The sequence below is a fragment of the Elephas maximus genome, chromosome 4, assembly GCF_024166365.1.
Source record: "Elephas maximus indicus isolate mEleMax1 chromosome 4, mEleMax1 primary haplotype, whole genome shotgun sequence".
Lineage (NCBI taxonomy): Eukaryota > Metazoa > Chordata > Mammalia > Proboscidea > Elephantidae > Elephas > Elephas maximus.
This window is the reverse complement of record NC_064822.1, coordinates 94,221,691-94,233,937: the sequence shown is the minus strand read 5'-3', so window position 1 is coordinate 94,233,937 and position 12,247 is coordinate 94,221,691. Positions and strand designations below refer to the sequence as shown.

At 36.8% G+C, this 12,247-nt stretch overlaps 1 protein-coding gene across 1 annotated transcript in view; it reads left to right on the top strand.

The window, feature by feature from the left end:
* SLC2A13 (solute carrier family 2 member 13) overlaps positions 1–12,247 on the top strand; it is a 380,110-nt gene that overhangs the window by 295,652 nt on the left and 72,211 nt on the right. The window lies entirely within an intron of this gene.

Sequence of the window (12,247 nt, the reverse complement as noted above, 5' to 3'; positions counted from 1 at the left end):
TAGACACAGTGTTCGTGATGTTTCTCTGGAAATTAAAATTAGGTATTTATACAGAATCTAAGCAGGAATACTGTCAAACTATTTTTTAAATCATATATGATTTGATGATGTCTGTATTACAGGTAAAATAAATAACCTTAATCAGATATTAAATGTTTCCAAGATTCATATGCCTGATACAGTTGATTATCATCTGGAGTTTCTAACAATCTTACCTGAGTTCTGCAGGTATCCTCTCATTCACTTAAGAAGATAAGAAAGTCTCCCTCACTACTAGGGCTCTTCCAGAGAATTAGAAAGTGTGAAGAGTGCTGGAAGAGAGAAATGTGTTCTCGTGGCCAGCTATAGGCATAAGAGCACACTGAGCCTAATGTACACGCTATGTGATAAGTGGATGAATCGATAGATGGACTGAAGAATGCATAAATGAGTTAATAAATGATTAAACAGGTTTATTAATATATTTTGCAGAAGAGTTTCAAAGATTTTGACATCATTTTGGTTGAAAAGACTAACAACCCCTTTAAAACAGGTAGATAGAATAAAGCCTAGCTTTAATTTTTCAAAGGAAAGGTAGTAATCCTCAGCCTCTACTAGACTCTGATACAAGTCTCAACTCATTCAGCAAATGATTTAAAAAGTTGGATACTTCTATATGAAATTGAAGTATTACATCAATACACTAAAGCTGGATGCTGGAGCATCTTTTTGAATTTGAATTAATGGTGGCTTCTCATTACAATGATGAGGAAGGTGTATATTGTCACACCTCCACAGTCACAAATTGTGATATCTGCATGCCTTTGGAAAAAGAACCATTATAGCTCCTCTTTTGTCTTAGTAGAAGCCCTGCTGGCACAGTGGTTAAAGCACGGCTGCTAACCAAAAGGTTGGCATTTGGAACCCACCAGCTGCTCCCGGGAGAAAGATGTGGCAGTCTGCTTCCATAAAGATTGTTGTTGTTGTTGGGTGCTGTCGAGTCAGTTCCGAATCATAGTGATGCTATGCACAACAGAACGAAACACTGCCTGGTCCTGCACCATGCCCACAATCGTTGTTATGCTTGAGCCCGTTGTTGCAGCCTCTCTGTTAGTCCATCTCGTTGAGGGCCTTTCCCTTTTTCGTTGACCAAGCATGATGCCCTTCTCCAGGGACTGATCTCTCCTGACAATGTGTCCAAAGTATGTAAGATGCAGTCTCGCCATCCTTGCTTTTAAGGAACATTCTGGTTGTACTTCCTCCAGGACAGATTTGTTTGTTCTTTTGGCAGTCCGTGGGATATTCAATATTCTTTGCCGGTACCACAGTTCAAAGGCATCAGTTCTTCATCAGTCTTCTTTATTCTTTGTCCAGCTTTCTCATGCATATGATACAATTGAAAATACCATGGCTTGGGTCAGGCACACCTTAGTCTTCAAGGTGACATCTTTGCTTTTCAACACTTTAAAGAGGTCTTTTGCAGCAGGTTTGCCCAATGCGTGAAAGAGATGATAGTTGCCTGGCTATGGTGGTGATGCTGGCAATAAAAAAGTAGACAAATTCTTGATATATTTAGGAGAGAAAAATCAACAGTGAATACAAATAAGTAGATTAGTTATGGGCATGAGAGGACAGAGTATTTGAATGATTCCAAATTTCTGTATGAGTAAGTGGTATAAAATAAATGATGGAATCATTGAAACGAGATGAGGTAATTGGGTGAGGAAAGCTCGTGGGCCCATTTTGGTTATGTTGCATCTTAGGTGTCCGTGAGACATCTTAAGTAAGGGTATTGAGTGGGTATTTGGCAATAGTGGCCAGTAGTTGAGAGTTACGAGGTGGATAATTATCATCCATACGTGATAAATCCATAGACGTGAGTGACATTGGGTTCATAACGGTGATCTTTATTAAGACTCTAGATATCTTTGTAATTCCACCAGTAGTTCACTAATCAAATGGACAGCACTTCCTATTCCCCATGCTTTTTGCCCAGCATAGAATCACAGACGATTCATACTGAAAGGGACCTTTAATGTAATTCAAACCTCTTATTTCACATTTGAGGAAACTGAGATCCAAAGAAGTCACATTTCTTTCCCAGGGCAAACTGACTAACTGCTGTTCTTTAGAATTCTCTTATCTTGTCTCCATAAGGAAGGAGTCCTGGTGGTGCAGTGGTTAAGTGCTTGGCTGTTAACCAAAAGGTCCAAGGTTTGAACCCACCAGCTGCTTTGCGGGAGAGAGATGTGGCAGTCTGCTTCCGTAAGTATTAACAGCTTTGGAAACCCTATGGAGCAGTACTGCCATGTCTTATAGGGTCACTATGAGTGGAAATCAACTTGATGACAGTGGATAGACTCCGTAAGGGCCAGCTTCTTAGTTCACACAGTTCTTCAGGGCTTTTAGTTAATATGAAATCATTGAGCTTTCCCTTCTATTCCTTTCAGACATCACTCTTCCTGTCTTGGACCAGGGAGACAGCTTGTCAGTTAAAATGGCTTGAGCAATTATGCAATCTTACTAATTTAATGATGCCCTTTTCCTGTTTATTTCTAAATCCCAAGAGGTTACCTCCTAAATACAGTTATTACTATATTCTAGTCCCTTTTAGAGCGGGAACTGACAGAAGGGACTGAGCCTCTAACTTACCGTGTTTTCGTTTCAAAATTTCTCAATTGAGAGTCTTATCAGAATCATCTGAGGAGGTATTTAAAGCTACCTATCCCTCCTTCACACAGATTGCCTCACCAGAACAGTGAATTGTAGTTTAGAAACACTCCCCAGGTAGTCCGATACACCCTCCATTAAGAACCACTACCATAACTTTCCTATTTTTTTTTCCAACTGCCAGCCTACTTTCTTCCTTTTTTTTTTTCTTTTTAAACAACATTAAGCCAAGAGCTACAAATGTAACCAAATGCAGTTGCTTTTCTATAAAGTAATATTTTCATGTTTTCCTCTCCAGATGAAGTTTCAAAACCTCCAGTTGTTGCTTTATCCACAGCCCTCCTTAAGGTGGTGACACTAGTTTTGAGAAACAGTATGCTCCCAGCTAATTAGGTCTCTTCAAAATTAATTTACAATAAATATAATTTTGCATTCACCACACTGTTTTTTCTTTTTGCCAACCTCGTATGATTTAATGGACATCAACGACAGGCAGTACTGTTTGGATTCAATCATGAGATTATTATGCATCCTTGAAAATGTACAAAAAACCCTTTTTTCTCCCCCAGTATTTGGCATCTTAGTGGCAATTTGACTGTGTTTTCAATAATTCTCAGAATACTGACAGTGAATATAGTATTATATTACGAATTCAAATTTAGCATCCTAGTTTAATTATAACCTATTTAGATTTTTGTTTTTGTTGTTTTCATTTTTTTTTTGCCCTGATGGTGCAGGCTAATATGCCTTGAGGTTCGTATTAATGAAAGTACAGAGGAAGAAAATATGTATCTGTTGACTAATATTCACATACCCACTTGAGATAAAGTTTAAAAAACCTGTTGCCATCAAGCTGATTCCAACTCACAGTGACCCTGTAGGGTAGACCCTATAGGACAGAGTAGAACTGTTCCATAGAGTTCCCAAGGAGCAGCTGGGGAATTCTAATTGCTGACCTTTGGTTAGCAGCCGATCTCTTAAACCACTTTGCCATCAGGATCCCATTCAGTGGACAAGTCCCCTTTATTCTCTAACAATAAAATAAAACATGGAACAAACCAATAATTTTTGCCACAAATTTTTCACTGGAATCTTATAAGCATTTCATATCTATTTGTTGTGCTGTGTAAAGTGCATGTGGATTTTAATCTGATTTTCTCAGAAACTATTGAATATAGTCACAATTTCTGTGATATTAGGAAGGCTTTAGGTCCATAAAGGGAAATTTGACCAAAGATCTCCCAGAATGTTATCAGAGACTGATTCACTTTTATTTCACCCCTAAGAGCTTGGTTATTTCCCATGAAAACACTAATTTATATGACTACATGTCAGATCAAAACACTATTCTTTACCAAGCTAGCTTTTTTGTTCACTTATTAACAAATAGTATTAGATAATTAGTGACCATCTTGTGCATCTTACCTTACCCACATTCACACAAACCTGTGCTGCAGTACTTTCTAAACATGCTTCCCCTGTAATTGAAGATGGATTATGTAACATTTACTAACATTGCATTAATTTGGGATGGCAGGGGATAAAAAGGTAAATAATACGTCCTCCCCATCCTCTGGGAGGTTTCAGTTTGTAGAAAAGAAAGATGCTTGAACACAATTGCCTATAATCTGTATTTCAGTACAAAGGGAGTTAATACCATTCCTTTTGGTTCTTGACACAGTGAAATTGATGATTTTGTCATTTTGGGAAGGTAAGCTTTGAAAACACATTTTTAAACTGTGTAGAAGTCGTTTAATTTACAGTAATCAGTGACGCAAAGCTCAGCCTGTCTTAAATATTCTGCATTACTAGGTAGCTGATGATACCATTCATCCTTCACTCTACTGCCTTCCGCTTGATACAGCTTAGAGTAATTGTCATTTTTCCCCATGGGCATCTGTACTCCAAGCTTGTTACTTCTTGGCATATAGTATTGATGATCATGTCATTCATGTGGTATTTTCACCCTAGAACAGTGTTTTTTGGAATGGTGGCATACATTAGAGTCAACTTGAAAGTGGATCAATAAAATCTCTAACCTCCATACTCCAAAATATGCACTGCTTACTTTTACAGTTACTAATGTTGTAAACAAAATCATTGCCAGTAGCCCAGCTGAGATTAGAATTCAATTTTTTAAACTTCTTATTCTCCTTTCTTTTGTTTGCTTTCCCTTAAGTCTGATATATTTTTTGTTATAAATCCATGCTGATTAGTCTTATTAATTCAGGAATAAAATTATAATTTTTTTATAGAGAGAACTTAGTATTTTCTAATTCATCCATTTGGAAGTAAATGGAATCTTTATTTTAATTGATTACTGTTTACATAAACATTTAATTCTACTGTCATATGTACCAGTAATAAGTAAACATTAAATTCTACTGACATATGTACCTGTAATAAGAACTATGAATTTTGTCCTAAAAAACTCTGTCCTAAAAATCATGTGAGAAGAACGGAGCCCTGGTGATGGAGTGGTTAAGAGTTGGGCTGCTAACCGAGAGATCGATTGTTTGAATCCACCAGCCACTCCCTGGAAACGCTATGGGGCAGTTCTACTCTGTCCTATAGGATCGCAATGAGTTGGAATCAACTAAACGGCAAAGGGTTATTAAGAAGAATAGCATTATTAGATTTGTATTTCCCAAAGAACTCCCTCGCAACAGAGTGAGATGGATGAAAGCGTCTAAGAATCTAAATTAAGACATAAAGTGAAGGGACAGGATGTTGTCAGGTCTTAGTTACTGGAATGACTTGTAACATTATTTGTTAATTTTGATTAGCTATTCCATATCAATGATGTGTCATACCAAAAAGGAAATTTGTAACTTGAAAGCAAGAATTATGTCTTCTCTCCTCATTTATTTTTTTTTCCTGCTCTGCTATCATCCTAACAACTAACGTCATGTATATAAGTACATGTTTACTGATTTAATAAAGTATTGACACATAATAACCGTATGTGCACATGACTCTCATGTTGATTTATATGTTTTCCTTAGTTTGTAACTTCCATAATTACATGAAATAGTTTGGAAATTCAATAGGGAATTTTTCTCCCAATCTCAAGCATACGTCTCCTAATTAAGAGTTTTCAAACAAGCCCCTTGCAGTGCCCTGTAGATTTTCTTTGAGCCTAGATATACACTGATAATGCTTTATTTCCATCTGATTGGATTCTTGCGTTTGACTTTCAGCACTTGTCCATTTTGTTCTAAAGTAAACTCAACTTGAATTTTCAAATAAAATATGGAAAGATGCAAGTTTCAAAAGATTTTCAACTGCAAGATTAAAGTAAAATAACATATATTAATAATAAAAACAGAAGAAAGAAGTAATACCCTTCTGAAGGAATATGAAAGAGAAAAATTTGAACAGAACCTTGAAACCTAAGCAGGAAAAAAGTGAGGGAATAAGCATATACTTCTGAAAGTAACTTTGGATCTACAAAATCTTTGAAGATTAAAGTGTTAAAAAGACAAAAGCAACAAATTGAACAAATACCAGAAAAAGCCAAGAAATTTACACATAAATGAAACTGAAATAAAAATGAATCTAGGTGAGTTCAAGAGAGGCAAACTTGATAATTATCCTGTCAGAGAGAAATTGGAGCAAAAGAAATTGTAGCACTAAAAAAAAAGAATCTTAACCACTCAGTTACCCTATAAGGAAGAGTCACAGAGGAACAATTTACCATCTCAATCAGAGAGGCGTCAAGGTAAGATAGATACAGTCATGAGCACCTCAAGAAACAGAATCACAAAGCAAAATAAACTTGACAAGCTAGACCAGTCATTGTTCTCAGCATTACCGGGCTTGAATCTCACAAATAAGAGGCAGGTGCCCAGCCCTGGAGGCTCAGCCACTCCTGGATGGGTAAGATTAATGGCATGAAGCATTAACTCTTTAAGGCTTTAGTAGCTGGAAGGAACCAGAGTGCTAATTAAATACCCTGTTCCCTACCAAGCATTGTCTGAGTCACTAGGGAGGATCAGCATTGTGGATTTGCAATCATATGTGCACACAGACACTATTAGGAACTCTTTCCCACTTTTCATTCTTTGTTTTCGTTCACATTACTGTGTACTAACCATGTACCAGGTATTGTGCTGGCTGCTAAGGAAACAAAGCATGAGCTGTAACCTCTGATCAGGAGTAGACAATATATTAGAAAGACTTTTATTTACAGTGTGAACCCACACTTAAGCCTGGTATCTTTAGAGAGATGTTGGACTTGAGTAGAAACTGATGATATTGCAGGGTGTATTTTGAAATAAGCAAAAATATTTTTTAAGCATTTGGGAAAAAAATACTTTTGTTATCAGTTAGGAATTATATTTGAGTGTATATAACAGAAGAATCCAAAATAGCAGAAGCTTAAGCAAGATAGAAATTTATTCCTCTCATGTAAAATAAATTCAAAGGTAGGGAGCTCAAGACAAGTGACCTCAAGTTACTTGAGAAGAAGATCCACCTATCATGTGTGTGATACAGACCAGAAAAAGGAAAAAAGGTGGAAGGAGCGGCCCTCCCCAGCCAAATCAGTTCCCGTTCAAGTCTTCCTGAGATTCCTCACAGTACTTCTCAATGGCCAGAATTAGTCCCATGGCCATGTCAAGTTGTAACAGAGAATGGAAAGTGTGTTATTTATTCAGCAGTTGTGGGGGTGGACCACAGTGTACCCAGTTAAAAATCAGATTATTTTACAAAAGAGGAAGGAAAGAAGGGATCTAGGAGTAGACCATTGATAGCCTTTGTCACAACAGTAGAGTTAGGCAAGCTGGTAACTTTATGGGACATTTTTGAGTGGTTCTGTTAGAAGGAAGGATGAGTCATTTCACCAAATAGAGCTTTACTGAAGTTCATGGTGTAGTTTTTTTTAAATAAAGTTTGGAAGTCTAAGGTCAGCATTGCAGGTAGAAGGAAAGGTGTCCCTCTTAAGTTATTTTACTTTTAGCTTTGCAGGAGAGAAAGTATCATTAAAATCTTTCATTTGTTCTATATCCTTGACCTTTAAAGCCAGTGAAATAGTTGCCCTTCATCATATTTGCTCAAAATGAGTGATTTGCTGAGCTGTTCAAAAGGAATAGTTATGGCAGCTGTCATTTACTATGTACTTACCATTGTGCTAGGAGCTTTATATGGATTATCTTTTTTATCCTTCAGCAAGACTGAGGCACATGATATTATTTTCCCCGTTTTACCAATGACACTGAGACTTAGAAAAGTTGTGACTTTTAGAAGGTCATATGGCTTACCAGACTGTAGAGCTGAGCTTTAAACCTAGCTCTTCACCGCTACATTCTTTCATTCTAAAATTTACCAATTAAGCAGTGGGCTGCTAGCCCCAGGGCAGGGCGTCCCATACCCTTTGGGTAGTGGACAAAAATTCCTTGTGATCCAAAGCTAGTAGGTCTAAAAATACCTTTGTTAACATATTTTCACCAATCAGTGAAATCGAGATTGGTTTTATGAGAAGTCTTTCTTGTGACTTGTAGCCTATTTGGGACTCAAAGAGATTTATTATTATTATTTTGCTCATTTATTTTTATTTGCCTCTGTTTATTCAGTTCAGAAATTACTTTTCTGACGTGTTAAGGGTCATCATAGAACATCCTTGATAAAGTAAATGCCTAAGGTAATGTGAAATCTATCCCAAAAGTAGTTTGAAGGATTCACCACCTTGGCTTTATTAAGAGCAGAGTGATCTTATCCACATGGTTTTGAATATGAGCATCTGGTCTAAACAGAATTGGCTTTTTGTAGTTGTTGTTGTTTGGTTTTTAAGACCTTTGTTACACACGTAGATGAACATGGAAAAAGTAATTTAAGGCAAAAAGCAAATACAGGTAAGATGCACTTACAAAGTAATACCCTTTCGGCAAAACAGACTGCATTCATACACTCAAATGAGAAGATGAGGACTATGAAAGCCATTCTTTTTTTAAGCATCTTTCTCTAGTTATGCATATGAAGCTGAATATTTTCTGTAGGTAAAGAGAAAAATCACAGGTGTACTGACATTGGTATTTTGACCCACCCCTGACAGTACTTTACTGATTCCTACTGACTTCATCCAATCTGAATACTTTTAATTTCATGAAATCACGTCAGTGCCATGGGGTCTAGTTGTAAGAGCACATGATTACACTAAATAGAGTGCTGGTATCAGAGGATATGATAATACCCAGGGCATGACTTCCGGGCTACCTCATTTCCTCTCCATCTCACAACACAGCTTCCAAATCATACATCATTCTTGGGTCACAGGAGCATATTATTTCTCTCCATTCTCCAAGCAAAACTCACTTTGTCCTTCACATTCAAACATATAATTTCCTATGAAAATCAGAAATCCTTGCAAGCAATCATGGAAAAATTGCTGAGTAAAGTAGGATAAGCAAAACTGTATTAATTCCTTTTGATTTTATCATCTCTGCAGGAAGCACTCAAGATGTGATAAGCATATTACCAATTGTTATGGGTTTCATAAAAAATGTAAAGCAGATTTTGTCACCGAGGTAACTTTCTTGGTTTATAGGAAGATGCTTGGTTAATATTTAAATATATAAGCATCAATTATCAAAACAAACAAGTGAATAAAAATTGATCTCGGTGTGTGATTAAATATCCAAGATGAGATATGCAGATAATGAATGTCTCACTAAATAAAAAGAGGAAATGATTAAGCCTTGTTCATGTGTATAGCTAGAGAAAACTTTCTTAGGGCAAGGTGTGAGCTGGGCCTTACACAGCATAGGTGGGAGAGAAAGGAAGGTCTTCAAATAGAAGGAACAGCTGAAAGAAATGTGAAGAAATAAAGTTACGCACAATGCATCTGTGAGAGTAAGGAGACAAGAAAGGGGCAATTTTGGTAAGTGTTCACACATATCAATAAAAAATACGGAACGCTTACTTTAAATCAGCCAGTTTTTGTGTTGACATAAAAAAATACAAGAATTCAATGCAGCTGCCCACTCACAAAGAATGTAGATACTAGATATTCACATTTCAATTGTGCAGTGCTCCAAGGAGTAAAAATTGCTTCAGAATAAAAAGTTGATTCCTATTTCCAAATTTATAAATCTGGAAATCATTTTTAACTACTTATCAAGTGTGTTGGTTTAGTTTTCCTTTCTCATTTTAAAAATATGCCTTTACGTTTTTTTTTTTTTTACGTTAGTCCATATTGTGAACTGGCATAGTCTTTTAAGTTTAATTGGTCTGACGAGGAGTATTTATAAAGCATGTTTTGATGAAGACAGAATTCCAATAACATTTCAAGCAAAAATGAACTGCTTATGAAAATGAGTAAATTTCACCTTATCTAAGTATTTCTCTTCCTTCATTTTAGCCTCTCAAATGGAAAAATATAATTTCCAAAATCCATTAAAGGGTCTTTCCCAAAACTGAGTTTATACCTCATTTATCTGTCTCAGTACACTTGAGGTAACGCTGAAAGCTTGGTTCATGACTGAGGATCCAAGTATGTTTACATGAATTTAGTCTTCACTGGGAAACCCTGGTGGCATAGTGGTTAAGAGCTATGGCAGCTAACTAAAAGGTCAGCAGTTTGAATCTACCGGTCCACTGAATACAAAATATTTCAGTCACAGATACATCGGTTTTTTTTTATTACTTCATTATTTTTATATATTTAAACAGATAAATGTTATCCCTTCTGAAAAGGACACTCTGAATTATTTTAAACTTTGTTTTTTAATTCTGAAAAGTTCCTACTGTAAGGACAGAATACATGGTTATGGTTTCTATATATGGAAAGATATTTATGAGCAGCTCACTATAAGAAGTAATTTTTAAAATGGTGCAATGCTACTCAAGAAAGTGTCCCTTGATATAGTGCTTAACTTAAACTTTGACTTGTTAGTTGTCTCTTTGATCCTCAACTATGAGATTAGCCAAGGACCCTCTACCTACCCTATGCCTTGAAATATCAAAAAGTTATCAATAAATAGATGAGCTAGCATTAGACACACTCTACAGAAATTAACTTCTGCCAGGTAATGTAACTAGTTACCTACACGTTGGAGGAGGAGTGTATGTTGTAGAGCTTTTTAGAGACACATCAATGTTTATACAAATATAGTCAGACAGACTTAAAGTAAGGCTGGTATAAGAGAGTTTTCAAGTGGCGATGATGAGACCCAAACAAAACTCTGTGTGTGTGTGTGTGTGTGTGTGTGTGTGTGTGTGTTTATAAATATATCCAAAAAAAAAAGCTTGCCGCCGAGTCGATTTTGACTCATGGTGACCCTATAGAACAGAGTAGAACTGCCCCATAGGGTTTCCAAGGAGCACCTAGTAGATTCAAACTGCCAACCCTTTGATTAGCAGCCACAGCACTTTACCACTATGCCACCAAGGTTTCCATGGTGTGTGTATATATGTACATGTACGTATGTGTGTGTGTGTATATATATATAATTCTTTTATTATAGATATTATTTTTCTTTTATTATATATATTCTTTTTGGTACATGTGACCTTACATGTAAAGACAGTGATTGGTTTGTAATTCTTTGATTAGAAAAAACAGTGTGCTGATAATTTTTTTTAACACATGTGCTAGCACTGTACACTGCAGCTCATGATCACAGTGCTGCACACTAGGTTCAGCTGTTATAGCAGTCAGGTTAGGTTGCTGGTTGTCGTTAGGTATAGTGTAGTCAATTCTGACTCATAGTCAACCCCATATGAGAGAGTAGAACTGCCCCACAGGGTTTACTAGGCTGTAACCTTTACGGGAGCAAATCGCCAGGTCTTTCTCCTGTGGAGCTCCTGTGTATGTTTGAACCACCAACTTTTTGGTTAGCAGCAAGTGCTTAACTGATGCACCACCAGCGCTTCCTTTCAGGCTAGGCTAGGCATTGCTAATGTAACAACAACAAAAACAAAATCCTAGCCACAAAGACATAACTAATTTTCAGTAGATTAAGTAGTGAAGAATGTCTGCCTTGAGCATTATGCTCTATTAAGATATATGGGATCAAACTGACAACAGCAGCTCAGATGTTCAGATAGGAACCTCAGAGGGCAGTGAGTTTATATTAATGCGGGAGGAATAACTCAGGAATCGTTGAACAACTGGTAGAATGTAATCAATGTCACTGATTGTACATGTAGAAAGTGGAATTGGTGTATGTTTTTGCTGTGTATATTCTCAACAATGACAAAAAATTATTATTTTTTAAAATTTCAGTAGATTAAAGGCTAAGTTAAGCCTTTAATACAGAAATTAAAAAAAAAAAAAGGCTAAGTCCCCCATGTGTCTTTCAGTTTGTCGTACTGTGGGAGCTTGCGTGTTGCTTTGATTCTGGAAGCTATGCCACTGATATTCAGATACCAGCAGGGTCACCCCTGGAGGACAGGTTTCAGCTGAGCTTCCAGACTAAGACAGACTAGGAAGAAGGACCCAGCAGTCTACTTCTGAAAAGTATCAGCCAGTGAAAACCTTATGTATAGCAGCGGAACATTGTCTGATATAGTACTGGAAGATGAGCCCCCCAGGTTGGAAAGCACTCAAAAGATGACTGGGGAATAGCTGCCTCCTCAAAGTAGAGTCGACCTTAATGAC